The sequence below is a fragment of the Rhinichthys klamathensis genome, unplaced genomic scaffold (assembly GCF_029890125.1).
Source record: "Rhinichthys klamathensis goyatoka isolate OS25496 unplaced genomic scaffold, OSU_Roscu_1.1 h1tg000406l_1, whole genome shotgun sequence".
Lineage (NCBI taxonomy): Eukaryota > Metazoa > Chordata > Actinopteri > Cypriniformes > Leuciscidae > Rhinichthys > Rhinichthys klamathensis.
This window is the reverse complement of record NW_026606907.1, coordinates 774,064-790,837: the sequence shown is the minus strand read 5'-3', so window position 1 is coordinate 790,837 and position 16,774 is coordinate 774,064.

Below are 16,774 nucleotides of genomic sequence, written 5' to 3'. Positions count from 1 at the left end.
CGCTTCCGGACATACAGTTGCCGCCGAGTGGCCGCTCTGTCGCCTCCGACGACGCCGCGGACATCAAGGAAACATGTTCGCTTCTCGCCTCGGACAGTGAGGAGTGGTCCGGTTCTCACGCCTCCTCGGCTCGAGAATCCTCCAGGACCCGCGCTGGAATCGAGGAGGAATTAGTGCGCCTCCTCTCACAGGCCGTCGAACGCCTCGGGCTCGATTGGTCTCCTCCCCCCGAGCAGACCCTCAACCGTATGGACGGCAGCTACTTCCGCCAGCGCTCGACTCCCGCCACTAAACGGGCCGCGCCCTTCCTGCCTGAACTGCACGCGGAACTCACGAAGTCCTGGAACGCCCCGCTCTCTGCTAGAACTCGCTCTGACTCTTCCACCCCGCTTCGCGTTGTGGACGGAGCCGCAGAGAAGGGTTATTTCTCCATTCCCCCTGTAGAGGACCTGGTCGCCGCACATCTTTGCCCTCCCTCCACGAGATGGCGCTCATCACCTGTGCTCCCCTCTAAAGCCTGCAGAGCGACTTCTAGCTTTCGCGCCCGCGCTTACTCAGTCGCCAGCCAAGCAGCCTCTGCACTTCACTCCATGTCCGTCCTTCAGATACTACAGGGTGACATACTTCGTGAATGGGACGAGAGCGGAAAAAAATCCCCCTTCAGTCGAGGATTTGAGGAGCGCCACGGACATTGCCCTTCGCGCTACAAAATCTGCTGCTCAAGCCCTGGGGAAATGCATGGCCGCCATTTGTGTGTCTGAGAGACATTTGTGGCTCACACTCGCCGACATGGGAGATTCTGAGCGCGCCGCCTTTCTCAACGCCCCGCTCTCTCCATCCGGCCTCTTCGGATCTGCTGTCACGGGTATCGTCGACCGATTTTCCGAAGTGCAGAAAGCCTCCCAGGCCATGAATCTCTTTCTGCCTCGTCGCGCTAGCTCCTCTGCAGGCCGCTCACGTGACCTGCCTCCTGCACGAGCCCCTCCCCAGCGCCCAGCTCAGCACAGTCAGACTTTTCAGCGACGCCAGGGCGGCCGCCCTCGTTCTCGCTCTGACAGCTGCCACAGACCGCCGCCTCCTCGGGGGCCTCGGCCTAGGATCGTGCTGAAACCCGATCACTCGAAGTCTGCCTAGCACAGCTGAGAAAAAGACGGCGCTCTCCCGCCGCGGCAGGACCGCCGTCAAAGTTTCGCCCTCTGTTAGTCCCCGCTCACGCGGCTACTACAGCAGTGTACTCCGCCATTACCAAGCCGGTCCCCCTTCCCGCTTGCATGAGCACAAACGCCGTTTTCACGGCAGACCCAGAGAAATCTCATAAAGAGCATAAAAGCCTCCTGTGTAAAAAATGTGCCCACAATACTGTGTTCACTCATACACAAAAGCACTTCAGTTCCCTTGTTTCACACAGAGTCCACTCTCATAAAGCGGTTCCAACCCGCTCGAGTTTCAGAGTGCATAAGCGCGCCCACGAGCCTGTGTGCGCGTCCCACCTCTGCTTACTCTGTTACACGGCCCATAAACTCCTCTCCGAGTGTAAGTCCCGCTGTTATAAAGACTATGAGCGCGCTCATGCAGCCCGCTATGTGCAGCGACGGGGACCATGTAGCCATTCACCCTCTAGCGTTACGCTTCAAGCGTGGGAAGCTATTCCGGGAATTTCCCAGTGGGTGCTAAACACAATAAAGCTAGGCTATCGCTTACAGTTTCACCGCCGCCCTCCACGTTTTCGAGCACGGCTAGGAACTATTGTGAACCCAGAAGCAGTGACGCTGCTCCGTTCAGAGATAGCAAAGCTATTGTGCAAAAGGGCTATAGAGAGAGTTCCTCTGTCTATGAGCGAGTCGGGGTTTTACGGCCGTTATTTTCTGGTTCCCAAGAAAGACGGCGGCCTCAGACCAATCTTAGACCTCAGATTTCTGAACAAAGTTCTCATGAAGAGACCGTTCAAAATGCTCACTATCAGAAAACTCCTCACGCATGTGCGCCAGGGGGACTGGTTCATTTCACTAGATCTGAAAGGTGCTTACTTTCAGATTCAGATAAATCCCCTTCACAGGCCATTCTTACGTTTCGCCTTCGAGGGTCAGGTTTATCAATACACCGTCCTTCCGTTCAGCCTATCCCTAGCACCCCGTACGTTCACGAAGTGCATGGATGCGGCGCTCGCCCCCCTGCGGAGTTGGGGTGCGGTCTGCGAGCGCTCACCGGCCTTCGGCCCTGGTCAGCTCAGGAGAGCCTCCTCCACATAAATTGTTTGGAGATGCTGGCGGTCGAGAACGCGCTCACACGCTTTCTTCCGCGCATTCACGGTCACCACGTGCTGATCCGTTCGGACAATATAGCCGTGGTCTCCTATCTAAACCGTCAGGGCGGAGTCAGATACAGGAATCTCTTCCGGCTGACAGAACGCATCTTAGTTTGGTCTCAGTGTCACCTGCTCTCGCTCAGAGCGACGCACGTGCCGGGCCATCTGAACGACGGTCCAGACAGTCTGTCCAGGAACCCCATTCCCCCCGGGGAAGGGTCCCTGCACACTCTTACAGTCCAAAAGCTGTGGCGAATATTCGGCAGAGCAGAGGTGGACCTCTTCGCCTCAGAGGAGAACACCCACTGCCCAATATTTTTCTCAAAGAGTGAGGACGCGCTAACCCAGACCTGGCCCAGCCGCCCGCTTTATGCATTCCCTCCGGTTTCTCTGCTACCACAGGTGCTTCAGAGAATCAGGGAAACACGCCACTCGGTGCTCCTCATAGCCCCGCGTTGGGAGGGTCAGACTTGGTTTCCGGAGCTCACTCAGCTGTCACAGACAGCCCCGTGGCCCATTCCAATCAGAGCAGATCTCCTCTCCCAAGCTCGCGGCACGATCTGGCATCCCCACCCAGAGCGCTGGGCGCTATGAACCCCCCACGCCCCCCTTCGGTGCCGATTTGGGACCTTTCCATAGTTCTCGAAGCTATGAAAGCCCCCCCATTCGAACCTCTTAACACCGTGGACCTCAAATACCTTTCGCTCAAAACAGTTTGTCTGCTCGCGCTCGCGTCAGTAAAACGTGTGGGAGACCTTCACGCGCTGTCCATTAGCGCTTCCTGTCTCGAGTTTGGGCCCAATGACTCCTTAGTCGTTCTCAAACCTAGACATGGTTATGTCCCAAAAGCGATTGGTACCCCGTTCAGGGCACAAGTTATTTCCCTATCGGCTCTGCCTGCATCCGATAGCGAATCTGACTCTAATCTCCTGTGTCCGGTCAAGGCCCTGAGATTATACATTACTCGCACTGCTCCGGTCAGACGATCCGAGCAGCTTTTTGTTTCGTTTGGTGGGCGCACCAAGGGGTTGGCCGCCTCGAAACAGACTCTATCCAGATGGATAGTTGATGCCATTGCAGCCGCATACGCATCAAAACACCTGCCATGCCCTCTGGGCATCAGGGCTCATTCCACTAGAGGCATGGCCTCATCGTGGGCGTGGTCCAGCGGAATTTCCATTCATGACATTTGTGTGGCAGCGGGATGGGCTTCCCCCTCCACCTTTGTCAGATTTTACAATCTGGAAGTTCCCGCCTTGCAGGCTAAACTACTAGCAGTCTAGTATGTTACAGCTCTTCTGGTTGAGCTGCTCTATAGGGAGTTATTCACACAGACCGGTTTTCGCTCTGTCCCTCTCTATCATGTGCTTATGTACTACACAATCTCCGGCCCGCTCTGCTGGCTTTTGTCACAGGTACATATAATTATTCCCACTCATAAGGGTTCCCCGGGGTCTCCCCTGGGACTCATAGTGGATGCTTAGCACGCACGGTGTTGACCAGGTGTTCCCGTAGCGTAAGCTAGCTTACGCAATACGAGAGAACCTCTCATAAGAGAACGAATCGGTTACCTAACGTAACCTCGGTTCTCTCTAGATGAGGGAACGAGTATTGCGTTCCGGGCCGTGCTTGTGCTCCTAGCGTTCTCGCTTCATTCTATGAAAACCAGAGTTTACAGCCTAGGACGCCAAGTTATACTCTCTGACCACGCCCGTTTCGGCGGGCTCTGACGTAATGAGAGTGTAAGAACTGATTTTCCTGCTAAGACAAAAGCTGAGATAAAACTCACCATAAACCAATAAAACGCACCCTGGACAGAAGATCGCAAAGACAGAGCACAGGACATTGTCTTGTCCAAACGTTTCTCCTACCTTATCTCTGCATCCCCCTCTCCCTCTCCCCCTGAGTCAAGTCACCAAAAGTTCACTAAGAATGCTTATATATCATATATGATGTATCTTGGGAATCTATTGTTTTTCCTTTTCGTGTTTGGTATCATTTTAAGTGTCTCGGTGCGATTGGTAAAATGGTCTTAATTTCATTGCAGTCATTGGTAATATGAGAAAGATTGAGGACTTAGGAGAATCCTGTGTTCCTCTTTGGGTGATGTTTCTTCAAGACATCTCCCCTCTCCCCCGAGACCAGGTGCTACCCCCTGGGGTACAGGAACTGACCCAAAACACACTGGAAAAATATTGGTACAACCCTTTTTCTGGTCTGGGTATTTAAGGCTAGGTAACAGAAGCAATCTTTGGGAACCTGTAACCAGGAAAAACCCCATACAGTGCTGTGTCAGTGTTTTCCCGGTGGAAAGCACTCACACACTACTGTGTGTCTCTGTCAGGAATGCATTGCTTACTTTTAGAATCATCTTTGAGTAATTGATGTCATGTATTTATTATTTCTGAATTGGCTGTTAATCGCTTATGTAATTGGCATGATACATTTTTACCTGACAAATAAATGTTACATCTTGATTTATTCTGAAGTATTCTAAAATCATTATTTTAGTAGATTATGAGGAGGCTGGTGCTACCGCAGCTCTGTGTCCAGGATAGGTCAAACTAAAGGCGCATATGAACGGAGCAGTAGGCACATCATCTGAAGACCTTTTGATTTCTGTCTATCACTGACTTGGCAAGTTGTATGGAAGTGGCTAAATAAACTACACTTTTTTGTATGAGTGAGCAGTAGGCAACCGACTTAAGAGGTATTAGCAAACCCTGCACCCTCTGACCAAGATCAGACTGGCGAGGCTGTGTCCGTGAGATCCACGTAAACCCGGAGCGTGTGACTCTATGCGGCATTGGGTCCCTTAATGAATGAATAATTGATAGTATGGGATATTCAGAATAATCAAAGATCTAAATTACATCATAATCAATATTTATGATTATTTTCTAATAAGAAACACAATCTAAAGTTGATTATCAGTCAAAATTGGAGTCAGATTAAGCGTAGAGCTAAAGTAATATTGAAACTAAATTCTAATAAATTAAGTGAACTTCACTGGAGCGCTGAAAAGACATACACGCATTATTCCTTCGACCATACCATTGGATTCCGGTGTTGGGCCGATGGGTGGACCTTACAAGAGCATGTCAGACTCTCATTGGCCGAGAGTTCATTCGCGTCTCCTCATAGGCTTAAGCAGTTCTCTGTGAGCGAACCAATGAGCTGCTAGCTAGCCCGCTCATGGTCTGCTGCAGCTGAACTGCGTTGACAATGGATACAAAATTATAGGATAATTTTTTGGCTTCAAATTCTCAGAAAAGATGAATCTTTCCCGTAGCGTAAGCTAGCTTCCCTCATCTAGAGAGAACCGAGGTTACGTTAGGTAACCGATTCGTTTTCTTGTTAATTTTATGTAAAATAATTCCAAGTTGGGATTACTTAAAAAGTATGATGCAAAAATGGTGCATATACATTTTAAGTAAATCCAACACAGTGCAGGCCATGTGAGATCAAAACAAATCTTAGTTCTGTTAACTTAACATTTAAGCTCATTTGTATATAAAAATAAGACAATTAAATGAGTTGAACCAACCATTTTAACTTATTTTAGATCTTCAGCTATTGGTCTGCTTACTGCACTGCTCCAGTACATTCAATGTCTTAAAATAAATTAAACATGCAAATCAAACACAATAAAGCATTTAACTTTATTATTTTCTAAATTTTTTGCCAAAGGCTTGAAAGAAAGGCTTGTTACATGAAATGTAACAAAATGTGGCAAATCGACAAATGGAAAATCACTTTTAACAGGTCACTTTTTCACCTTTGCAACACTTCTCAAAAGATTTACATTTTTCCAACATTTACTTTTGGAACATACAAAAAACCTCTTAAAAGGACAATTCTGGTGAAAAATTAACCTGGGGTAATTAACACATGGTTACTGAGTTGATTCTCTGGGATGCGTTTTCATGATAATCGAATGTACGTAGATTTTTATCTCTAAAAACTGTTTAGCTTATAACGCTAGTATATGGGGCATAGAATAAGCAAAAGTAAATCGCTAGTTAATACCACTAACAAGGCTCAAAATTGCCCCACACTAACACGGTAGCGTAATGAGGGTCCCTACATCCAAACCGAAGCAATGAGAACTTTGTAAGTGTACAGACAGTTTAATAAGAAGATACTTTATAAAGACAGTACATTACGCGTATACAGGCAGGAGCCATCTTGGAAAACAGTCTCGGCCAGTTGAGCCACGAACGCCGTGCTAAGTGAGATGAACTGTGACTTGGAATCTCATAATATGGTCCGTTCACACTAAAAACTCCTGGGTCAAAAATAACCCATAATTGTCACAGTGTCTGGTTTATGTTCCCTGGTGTCCACTAGAGGTCCTCTTTCCTCACGGTGTCATTCACGTTTGGAACTGCATTCCCCACAATCCTTGTCTGCGCTCATCACTGTTCATTGAACTCAGCTGTTCCCCATCATGATTGTCTTGTTCTGTGTATAAATACCCTGCCTGTTTAGTGTTTGTTACGGAGTCCTTATATATTGTCACACCACTTCTGGTAGCCTGTTTTTGCCTGTTCTTGTTTGTTTTCTTGTTTTTGGATTGCCTTTTGGATTTGACCTTTGCCTGGACTAGTTTGTGAGTACGGATTACCCTATTAAATACTGCTTTTGGATCTAACCCCTGTTTCCCGTGTGTGGATCGTGACAGAAGGACTCCGTCACAAAGAGATCCAGCATGATGGGGTTCCGTATCCTCCCTCCTACCACGGAGAAAGAGAGGAGGGGCCATGTCCAAAATTTGATGAGCTTTCGTCAGCAATGCCTGCCGGTGGGTTGCATTGCCCAGTCATTTTGGACGCTCTCGAGGGGAATGGGATACAGTGAGGCAGCATTAAAGGACATTTTTAATACCTGTCTTGATGACCCATTGCCGGGGTGGGAAATGAAGGGTCTGGAAGTCTTGGACTTTTGGAGTTTTACCAGATACCTTGAGCATCGGAGTCAGTGGGATGTATTGGAGCCTCGCCATGCCGACACCGTCACGAGTCCGGTGGTCCCAGTTCCGGTGGTCCCGAGTCCGGTGGTCCCAAATCCGGGGGTCCCGAGTCCGGTGGTCCGAAGGCGGAGGAGGAGGAAGAAAGAGACGTCTACCGTCACTTCTGCCGATTCAGAGACTGTTCACGCTCCATCTGCCCAGCCAGAGACTGTTCACGTCACGTCTGCCCAGCCAGAGACTGTTCACGTCACGTCTGCCCAGCCAGAGACTGTTCACGTCACGTCTGCCCAGCCAGAGACTGTTCACGTCACGTCTGCCCAGCCAGAGACTGTTCACGTCACGTCTGCCCAGCCAGAGACTGTTCACGTCACGTCTGCCCAGCCAGAGACTGTTCACGTCACGTCTGCCCAGCCAGAGACTGTTCACGTCACGTCTGCCCAGCCAGAGACCGTTCACGTCACGTCTGCCCAGCCAGAGACTGTTCACGTCACGTCTGCCCAGCCAGAGACTGTTCACGTCACGTCTGCCCAGCCAGAGACTGTTCACGTCACGTCTGCCCAGCCAGAGACTGTTCACGTCACGTCTGCCCAGCCAGAGACTGTTCACGTCCCGTCTGCCCAGTCAGAGACTGTTCACGTCCCGTCTGCCCAGTCAGAGACTGTTCACGTTCCGTCTGCCTTCATGGACCTGGACCACCTGGAGCGTCTGGCTCGGATCCTGGACATGCCCATGTCTGCTATTCCAGAGCCGTTGCCCGTTCCAGAGCCGGAGCCAGTGACCGTTCCAGAGCCAGAGCCAGTGCCCGTTCCAGAGCCAGAGCCGGAGCCCGTTCCAGAGCCCGTTCCTGAGCCGGAGCCAGTGTCTGTTCCTGAGCCGGAGCCAGTGTCTGTTCCTGAGCCGGAGCCAGTGTCTGTTCCTGAGCCGGAGCCAGTGTCTGTTCCTGAGCCGGAGCCAGTGTCTGTTCCTGAGCCGGAGCCAGTGTCTGTTCCTGAGCCGGAGCCAGTGTCTGTTCCTGAGCCGTGGCCGCCCGAGGGTTCTTCACCGCCCTGGCCGCCCGAGGGTTCTTCACCGCCCTGGCCGCCCGAGGGTTCTTCACCGCCCTGGCCGCACGAGGGTTCTTCACCGCCCTGGCCGCACGAGGGTTCTTCACCGCCCTGGCCGCCCGAGGGTTCTTCACCGCCCTGGCCGCCCGAGGGTTCTTCACCGCCCTGGCCGCCCGAGGGTTCTTCACCGCCCTGGCCGCCCGAGGGTTCTTCACCGCCCTGGCCGCCTGAGGGGTCGTCTGCTTCGCCCTGGCCACCCGATGGACTGTCCGCTTCGCCCGGGCAGCCGGATGAACTGACCGCTTCGTCCGGGCAGCCGGATGAACTGACCGCTTCGCCCGGGCAGCCGGATGAACTGACCGCTTCGCCCTGGTCACCGGCTAAATCGTTATTTCCCGTTTTTGTTCCCCTACATGGACCTGGCCCACCATCCCTCCCCCTGATCCTCCGCCATTCCACCTCCCTCCTGAACTCTTGTGTTGTGTGTTAGTTGTCTTGGAGCGTCTGGTAGCCGCTCCGTAGAGGGGGGGTCATGTCACAGTGTCTGGTTTATGTTCCCTGGTGTCCACTAGAGGTCCTCTTTCCTCACGGTGTCATTCACGTTTGGAACTGCATTCCCCACAATCCTTGTCTGCGCTCATCACTGTTCATTGAACTCAGCTGTTCCCCATCATGATTGTCTTGTTCTGTGTATAAATACCCTGCCTGTTTAGTGTTTGTTACGGAGTCCTTATATATTGTCACACCACTTCTGGTAGCCTGTTTTTGCCTGTTCTTGTTTGTTTTCTTGTTTTTGGATTGCCTTTTGGATTTGACCTTTGCCTGGACTAGTTTGTGAGTACGGATTACCCTATTAAATACTGCTTTTGGATCTAACCCCTGTTTCCCGTGTGTGGATCGTGACAATAATGGGTTATTTTTGACCCAACTCCTGGGTTAAAAAGGGACCAACTAATTTCTGGGTTATTTTAACCCAGAAAATTGGGTTATTCTTTTTGACCCAACTTCTGGGTTAAATACCTGACCCAAAATTTTGGGTTAAAAAAACCCAACACTGTAGTTAATATAACCCAACTTCTGGGTCAAAAGAACAACCCCAATATCTGGGTTTAAATAACCCAGAAATTAGTTGGTCCCTTTTTAACCCAGGAGTTGGGTCAGAAATAACCTAACTTGGGTTACTATGCCAGTATGCCTTATTTCAGAAAATAAAACTTTGTTTTAAATTATATTACACACTTCAAGCACTTTTACATTTTTATTGCATTAAATTAAACTATATATATATATATAAAAAAACACACACACACTTGGACATCTTTATTTTCCTATTTATTTTAGGTCAGACTGGAATAACAATATTAGAAAAAATAGAAAAATAAACAACTCTCAAAACATTTGACAACATTCAATAACTTGATTGAACCTAAGGCTAAAAGGACAAGTTCGGTATTTTACACTTAAAGCCCTGTTGTCAGAGTTTCTGATGAAATAAAACGGTTAAGATTGAAAGTTGGACACATGCTGCTGGCCCGAGAATTTCCGGTTTCTGTGGTAGCTCCCCCCCCACCTCCACAATGGCTGCATAGGTGCACTGGAACAATCCTTCCTAAAACACATTAAACTTTCGTTTACAAAGACGTGAAACTCACCGAGTGGTCCGGGGTGTTCACTGATATGCGCACACAAAAATCGCTGCAAAAGATGCTTTCCAACAGGTTTTATCGTAGTTAATCGTAGGACTGTTCCAGTGCACCTATTCAGAAAAGATCTGAAAACAGGGCTTTAAGTGTAAAATACCGAACTTGTCCTGACAATTCCGGCGAAAAAATTTACCTAGGGGTTAATAACACATGGTTACCGAGTCGACCGTTCTCTGGGATTTGTTTTCATGATAATCGAATGTAAAGAGTTTTATCTCTAAAAACTGATTAGCTTATAACGCTAGTATATGGGGCATCGAATACAAGTAAAAAGAAATCGTTAGTTAATACTAGTGATGTGTCCTCCCGTATCGAGGCTTCGAAGCGTGTGTCGAGTATTCCGGGATGATTTCTGTGAAGCGCGTATCGAGGCTTGTGTCGGTGACGTATGTGGTGACGTTTGAAGCCTCGCTAGCCGCCTGTGCCACGTGACTGCTTCAGGAAGTGGTTCGCGGTTTGGCGGTCTATTTGAAATATAAGGGCCAGCAAAATGCAATGGGTTCCCCCTCACATTTTGTGGACTTGGGACTTTGCGAGTTTGTTAGCGATCTATTCAAGCTTCTTTTTCTTCATTCAATTCATTCAATGCTTCAGACACCAAAGCCATAGTGTCATTATAATCACACTGCACATTTTACATTTATTGTCCACTTGATGGCACAATAGAGCAAATGAAGCACCATGAAGCTTCGGCACATGAGTGAACCAATTGGATGAAAAGCTTCAATGCTTTATGAAGCTTCATCTCGCCATCACTAGTTAATACCACTAACAAGGCTCAAAATTGTTACAGGTAATGTATGGCTGGAAGCACGAGGAGACGAGGATACCAGGAAAATAGGATTTAATGAACTAAATCTCAGGAGCATAAACACACACTTTACATAAACGCACCATATACAAACGAGAACCGACAAGGAGTGAGGGAGAACACAGGGTTTACATACACAGAGAACGGATCATGGGAACAAGACACAGCTGGGGCAAATTAACTAGAAACAGGTGAATGAACTGAACACAAACGAGGAGCGGGAAAACTGGGACACTGGACTGAACCAAACATACTAAACAGGGGGAAACACAGGACATGTAGCAAAAATAGCCCCACACTAACATGGTAGCATAATGAGGGTCCCTACATGCAAACCGAAGCATTGAGAACTGTGTAAGTGTACAGACAGTTTAAAAAGAAGATACTTTATAAAGACAGTACATTACGCGTACAGGCAGGAGCCATCTTTGGAAAACAGTCTTGACCAGTCGAGCCACGAACGCCGTGCTACGTGAGCTGGTCTATAGGTTTAAGTCACAGTTCAGCTGTCTTAGCACGGCGTTCGTGGCTCGACTGGTCAAGACTGTTTTCCAAAGATGGCTCCTGCCTGTACGCGTAATGTACTGTCTTTATAAAGTATCTTCTTTTTAAACTGTCTGTACACTTACACAGTTCTCAATGCTTCGGTTTGCATGTAGGGACCCTCATTATGCTACCATGTTAGTGTGAGGCTATTTTGAGCCTTGTTAGTGGTATTAACTAACGATTTCTTTTTACTTGTATTCAATGCCCCATATACTAGCGTTATAAGCTAATCAGTTTTTAGAGATAATACTCTTTACATTCGATTATCATGAAAACAAATCCCAAAGAATGGTCGACTCGGTAACCATGTGTTAATTACCTCTAGGTTCATTTTTCGCCGTAATTCTCCTTTAAAGTCTTCAAACATTGGTTGTGTCTCTGGAGAGCATCAGGAATTTAAGCCTGGGACAAACTTTGGGGACAAGATTTTTGATAGTGTCCTCATCTAAGAGAAGAAATGCCTCCTCATCTATGGAGATGTCTTCATCTGAAAGACAGAAAACAAGACTACATGAGTATTATTATTAATAAGTCGAGACAATTGTGAACCACTCACCAGACACTCTTTGATTATAAAGCTAAAAAAATAATCACTTTTAAGGGAATGTTGTGTTGTTGTTTTTTAACGTGGCCCAATTTCCTAGTTAACTAATGTGGTTATTTTGCAGCATTACCCATTTAGTGTGAATGACAGTCTATACTACTGTCCATCTTTTCTTTCATTAACAAGTGTAATGACATTAATGGTGAATATCTGGCCTATTCTTATGCATAACAGCTTAAAGACAAGGCACACGTATTTTTTTTAAACTATAAGGGTTATATAGATATGCATACTCCACTGTCAAAGAAGTTGTGACTTTCACAGAATCTTGCACCGACACATTTAAGCCCAATTAAAGTCATTTTTTTAGATATAGAGAGATGATATAAGGGCAGTAAGAGTAAAATGCTCACCTCTAAAATTCTCTATCAGCTCAGACAGCCGCCACTCAGTTAGCATATCAGCGACAAAGCTGTCCATTTAAAATGACCTGGAGAAAACATAGTAATATAGAGGTTAGCAACAATTCGAAGACTTGACCCGCTTCTTTAATCTGTTAGGCTGCAAACCCCACTTTTGAAAAATCCCCAGAAATGGCATACCCAAACTGAAACAGACACAGTTCATGAACCCTTTGTACTAAAAGCATAAAATATGCTTTTCTTTTGTCTGCATTATAATTACTAACGACTGGCTGTTTTAAATAACCTTCTGTGATCTGATTTGGCTTCAGATAAAAAAATCAGACCAACAATATATTATTTTATAGTATTCTGCACGATGATAAAGTCTATATCCATTAGCATTACATTATAAATATAATCTATTATTATGAAAATACCTGGCATGGCTCGAAGAACACAGGTCAATCAAATATCATTGCAATCATGTTTATTGTCTTCGCAACATCTTTATATGCATGTTACAGCGATCTCTGTTAGCTTTGTTAATGTCAGGGACGTCCTGGAATGTCACATGACTTCTTCGTGTGTAACATATATGGACTACATGTGCATAGGGCGCCCTCAGGCTGCTCTTATGGATTGAAAACACAGCATCAGAGTATCCAGTGCTCATAATTATTACATCGACACATTTGGGTTTAAATTCAATAAATATTATTCCTGTCTATAGAACTCTGATGTAAACCTATGAGAATCTATCAATATTTCTCCAAATCTGCAAATTGTTTAGCTAAAAGCCCTGAGGCACGTTGTTTTGTCAAGCGCTGTCATGACGACAGCACAGGATTTTTTTTTCAATGAGAGCGGCTGACGATCATAATTCATATTAAAGTTATCGACTATATCTTTCATAACTTCTGACACAAATTAAGACATAACTGTCAATATAAGTTTATCAGAATACAATAGTGGTCAAATACTGAAACTTGAGTCATATGATGTATAGTTTGTCACGGTAATAACATTAAATCTGATAGTAACTTTGAACTATTTAACCAAAAAACGCTTCAGTGCGCCGGCACACTTGCAAAGTTTAACAGGTTTTAACTCTCACTACTTCAGCCAGTAGAGCACTGTATAATATGATAAGCACGGCGCAGCTGGTAAAAATAACTCAACGATTGTGTTGTCGCTCTAGCCGCGGCTAAAGCGGCACGACGTCGCCACTAAGTTAGCTGCACTGTAGCTACGTTACCGTATTATTGCCGTTATTATAACAATGAGATAAGTACAGCACATGTTATGAAAAATAGAATTTAAAGACCGTGTAAAGTGAATTCAGTCATTTTCTTCTAAACACATTAAATAGGTCATAATGTATTTCTCAACAATGTGTAAAAAGCATTTCAACCATTTTGACACCTAATTTCATGAACCTATCGTTATTTTTAATCATTTCAAACTGTCTGGGTGGTTAATAACACTTTCTTCTTTAGTCTGACAAACTCAAAACACATATTTATTTTGACTTTACAAGTTAGATGTTTTCGCGATAGTGTAGCTAACGTACATGACAACCACAATTGCCACAGCTAACACTAGTCTCAACGTAGCAACTATAAGCCATGGTAACTTTTTCAGCAAATGGTGCTAAACTAGCAACGGGGACATGGACACAGAAAATATTACATTATACCAACACTGAAAATACTCGCTTACCTTGAATACACGACGAAGTTGCACCGAGGAAGCACAGGCCAAAACGGATCGAGCGCGAAGTGTCGGTTACTTCAAATGACTGTTGTGAGAAAATTCCAGAACAACTGCAGGGGGGAGGGGCCGAGGGGGGACCCAGAACATGGGTTACTCTTTGAAAAATAACCCAGAAACTCCAACAACCCAGGAATTGGGTCAAAATATTAGCCCTATAACCCAGAAAATGGGTACTCTCTGAAAAAATAACCCATAATTTTAACCCAACACAAATAACCCAGAAAATGGGTTGAAGAAATAACCCAGGAGTTTTTAGAGTGTTGTTTCCGGAAGAAACTATTTTAATAAACAGATATAATTCATGCATTTCCATGTAATTAGTTTCACAAACGTAATTCCTATCGACCAGCTCACTTAGCACAGCGTTCGTGACTCATCACCTCTATGCCTTCCAGCGTTACCCCAGTCTGTAAAGGATCATCTGCTGAGCCACCTATTGTGATAATCCTCAATGTGAGATGTTCCAGTTCCTCTTCGTTCCCATGAGTATAAAACAAAAAACAAAACAAAAACAGCATTTACTTGCAACATCACTTGTTATCGTTCAGACTGTTGCAAAAAAATACATTGCATTGAAACACAGAATAAGAAAGAAATGTACCTTTATATTTTAAAATAAAATAAATCTCTTACAGCCTCTTACATTTGCAACATTATAAATGTCTATACTGTCACGTTTTATCAATTTAATGCATACTGGATTAAAGTATTAATTTATTTTATTTCTTTAAAAAAAAAAGTTGTTATTGACCCAAAACTTTTAAATTGACTCTTAAAATATATTCTAATAGAAAACAGTTGTTTTAAATTGTAAAAAAAATAAATAATAATAATCACAATATTACAGTTTTTGCTGTATTTTGGATCAAATAAATAAAGGCTTGGTGGGCAGAAGAGACTTATTTTAAAAACATTAAACAATCTTACTGGTTGTGTGTGTGTGTGTGTTTATGTGTGTGTGTATATATATATATATATATATATATATATATATATATATATATATATATATATATATATATATATATACACACTACCGTTCAAAAGTTTGGGGTCAGTGAGAATTTTATTTTTGTTTTTTGGAGGAAAGAAATCAATACTTTTATTTATCAAGGACAGTAAAGACATGTATAATGTTACAAAAGATTCTATTTCAAACAAATGCTGTTCTTTTGAACTTCCTATTCATCAAAGAATCCAAAAAAAAACTATACAACTGACAGACCAACAACTGTTTCAACATTGATAATAATAATAAATGTTTCTTGAGCATCAAATCCTCATATTATACTGATTTGTGAAGGATCATTTGACACTGAAGACACTGACACTGGTGATGCTGAAAATTCAGCTTTGATCACAGGAATAAATTACACTTTACTATATATTCACACAGAAAACAGCTGATTTACACTGGAATAATATTTAATACTTTAACTGATTTTTGTTGTATTTTTAATCAAATAAGCGCAGCCATGGTTAGCAGAAGAGAATTCTTTTCAAAGTATTTAAAATCGTACCGACCCCAAACTTTTGAACGGTAGTGTACATTTTTTTCTGGTTTATCAAAAATCTGTCTAAAAAGAAAAAAACAATAATTAAATGTTACAAATTAGTCCATTATTAAATGCCTATAAATATAAAAATGAGTCTATTAAATAATATCTATTAATTTAAACAAAACAGAAGTTAATTAATGGAGACTTTTGTCCAGAGGTTTTGAACGAATCTCTTCAAAACATTTTAACAGTCAGTCACTACTGGAATAGCCAAACAGTAAATAAAGATCTACAATCTTTGTTTGAAGCTAAACTTTTGCTTAAAGGGTATTTACTTATTTTGATAATAATTTCGAAGGTTTAATAGACAGGGTTGTAGCTGTCATTTAGGAATAATATTGTGTTTGAATCAAAATCGCCATTATTTAATGATAAATCGTGCACACGGAGCTGTAGCCAATGTGTTTTCGAATTTAATATTTGTATCTTAACGAACGTTACCAGTATGCCAACCCGCGCCCAAGGCCTGACCTCCCCCCTTTCCCGCGATCCATTTATAGATATTAGAGAATAGAATATGGGAATTCGTAAATATGCAAAGTAATTTTTTTTTTTTATCCGAAAACTCATAGCCTGCATATAATAAATGACAACTACATTTAGGCCTATAAAAAACACTCAAGTATAAAATACGTGACAACTCGTTAATAAAGTAGGCCTACGAATTTATCCGTGGGGGAGAGCGCCGTCCGAATTGTCCTCTTATGGTGTGTTCAAACCGAACGCGAATAGAGCGTCAAATACGCGTCTATTGCGTCTAGTTAGACGCTTGAATCTGCTCGAGTTCAAATTTTTCAACTTGCGTGAAAGACGTTCGCGGCAAACGCGTCACCCAATTCGCGTCATTCGCGAAGCCCGCGCGAATGATGCGTCTATTCGTGTCTTTGCATTGACTTTGTAATCTACTCGCGCAAATTATTAAATTCGCGTTCGGTGCGAACACACCATTAATGCATACGTGCCAACGTCATGGTCATATATTTCGAAAAACACAATAAATACTCTGACTACTATAAACACTTGACACTTCATACATTCGATGGAAGCACACTCGCTTAATAATTCAAATATACTCGCGTGCAAAGTCACTCATTTCATACATTAACATGTAGAC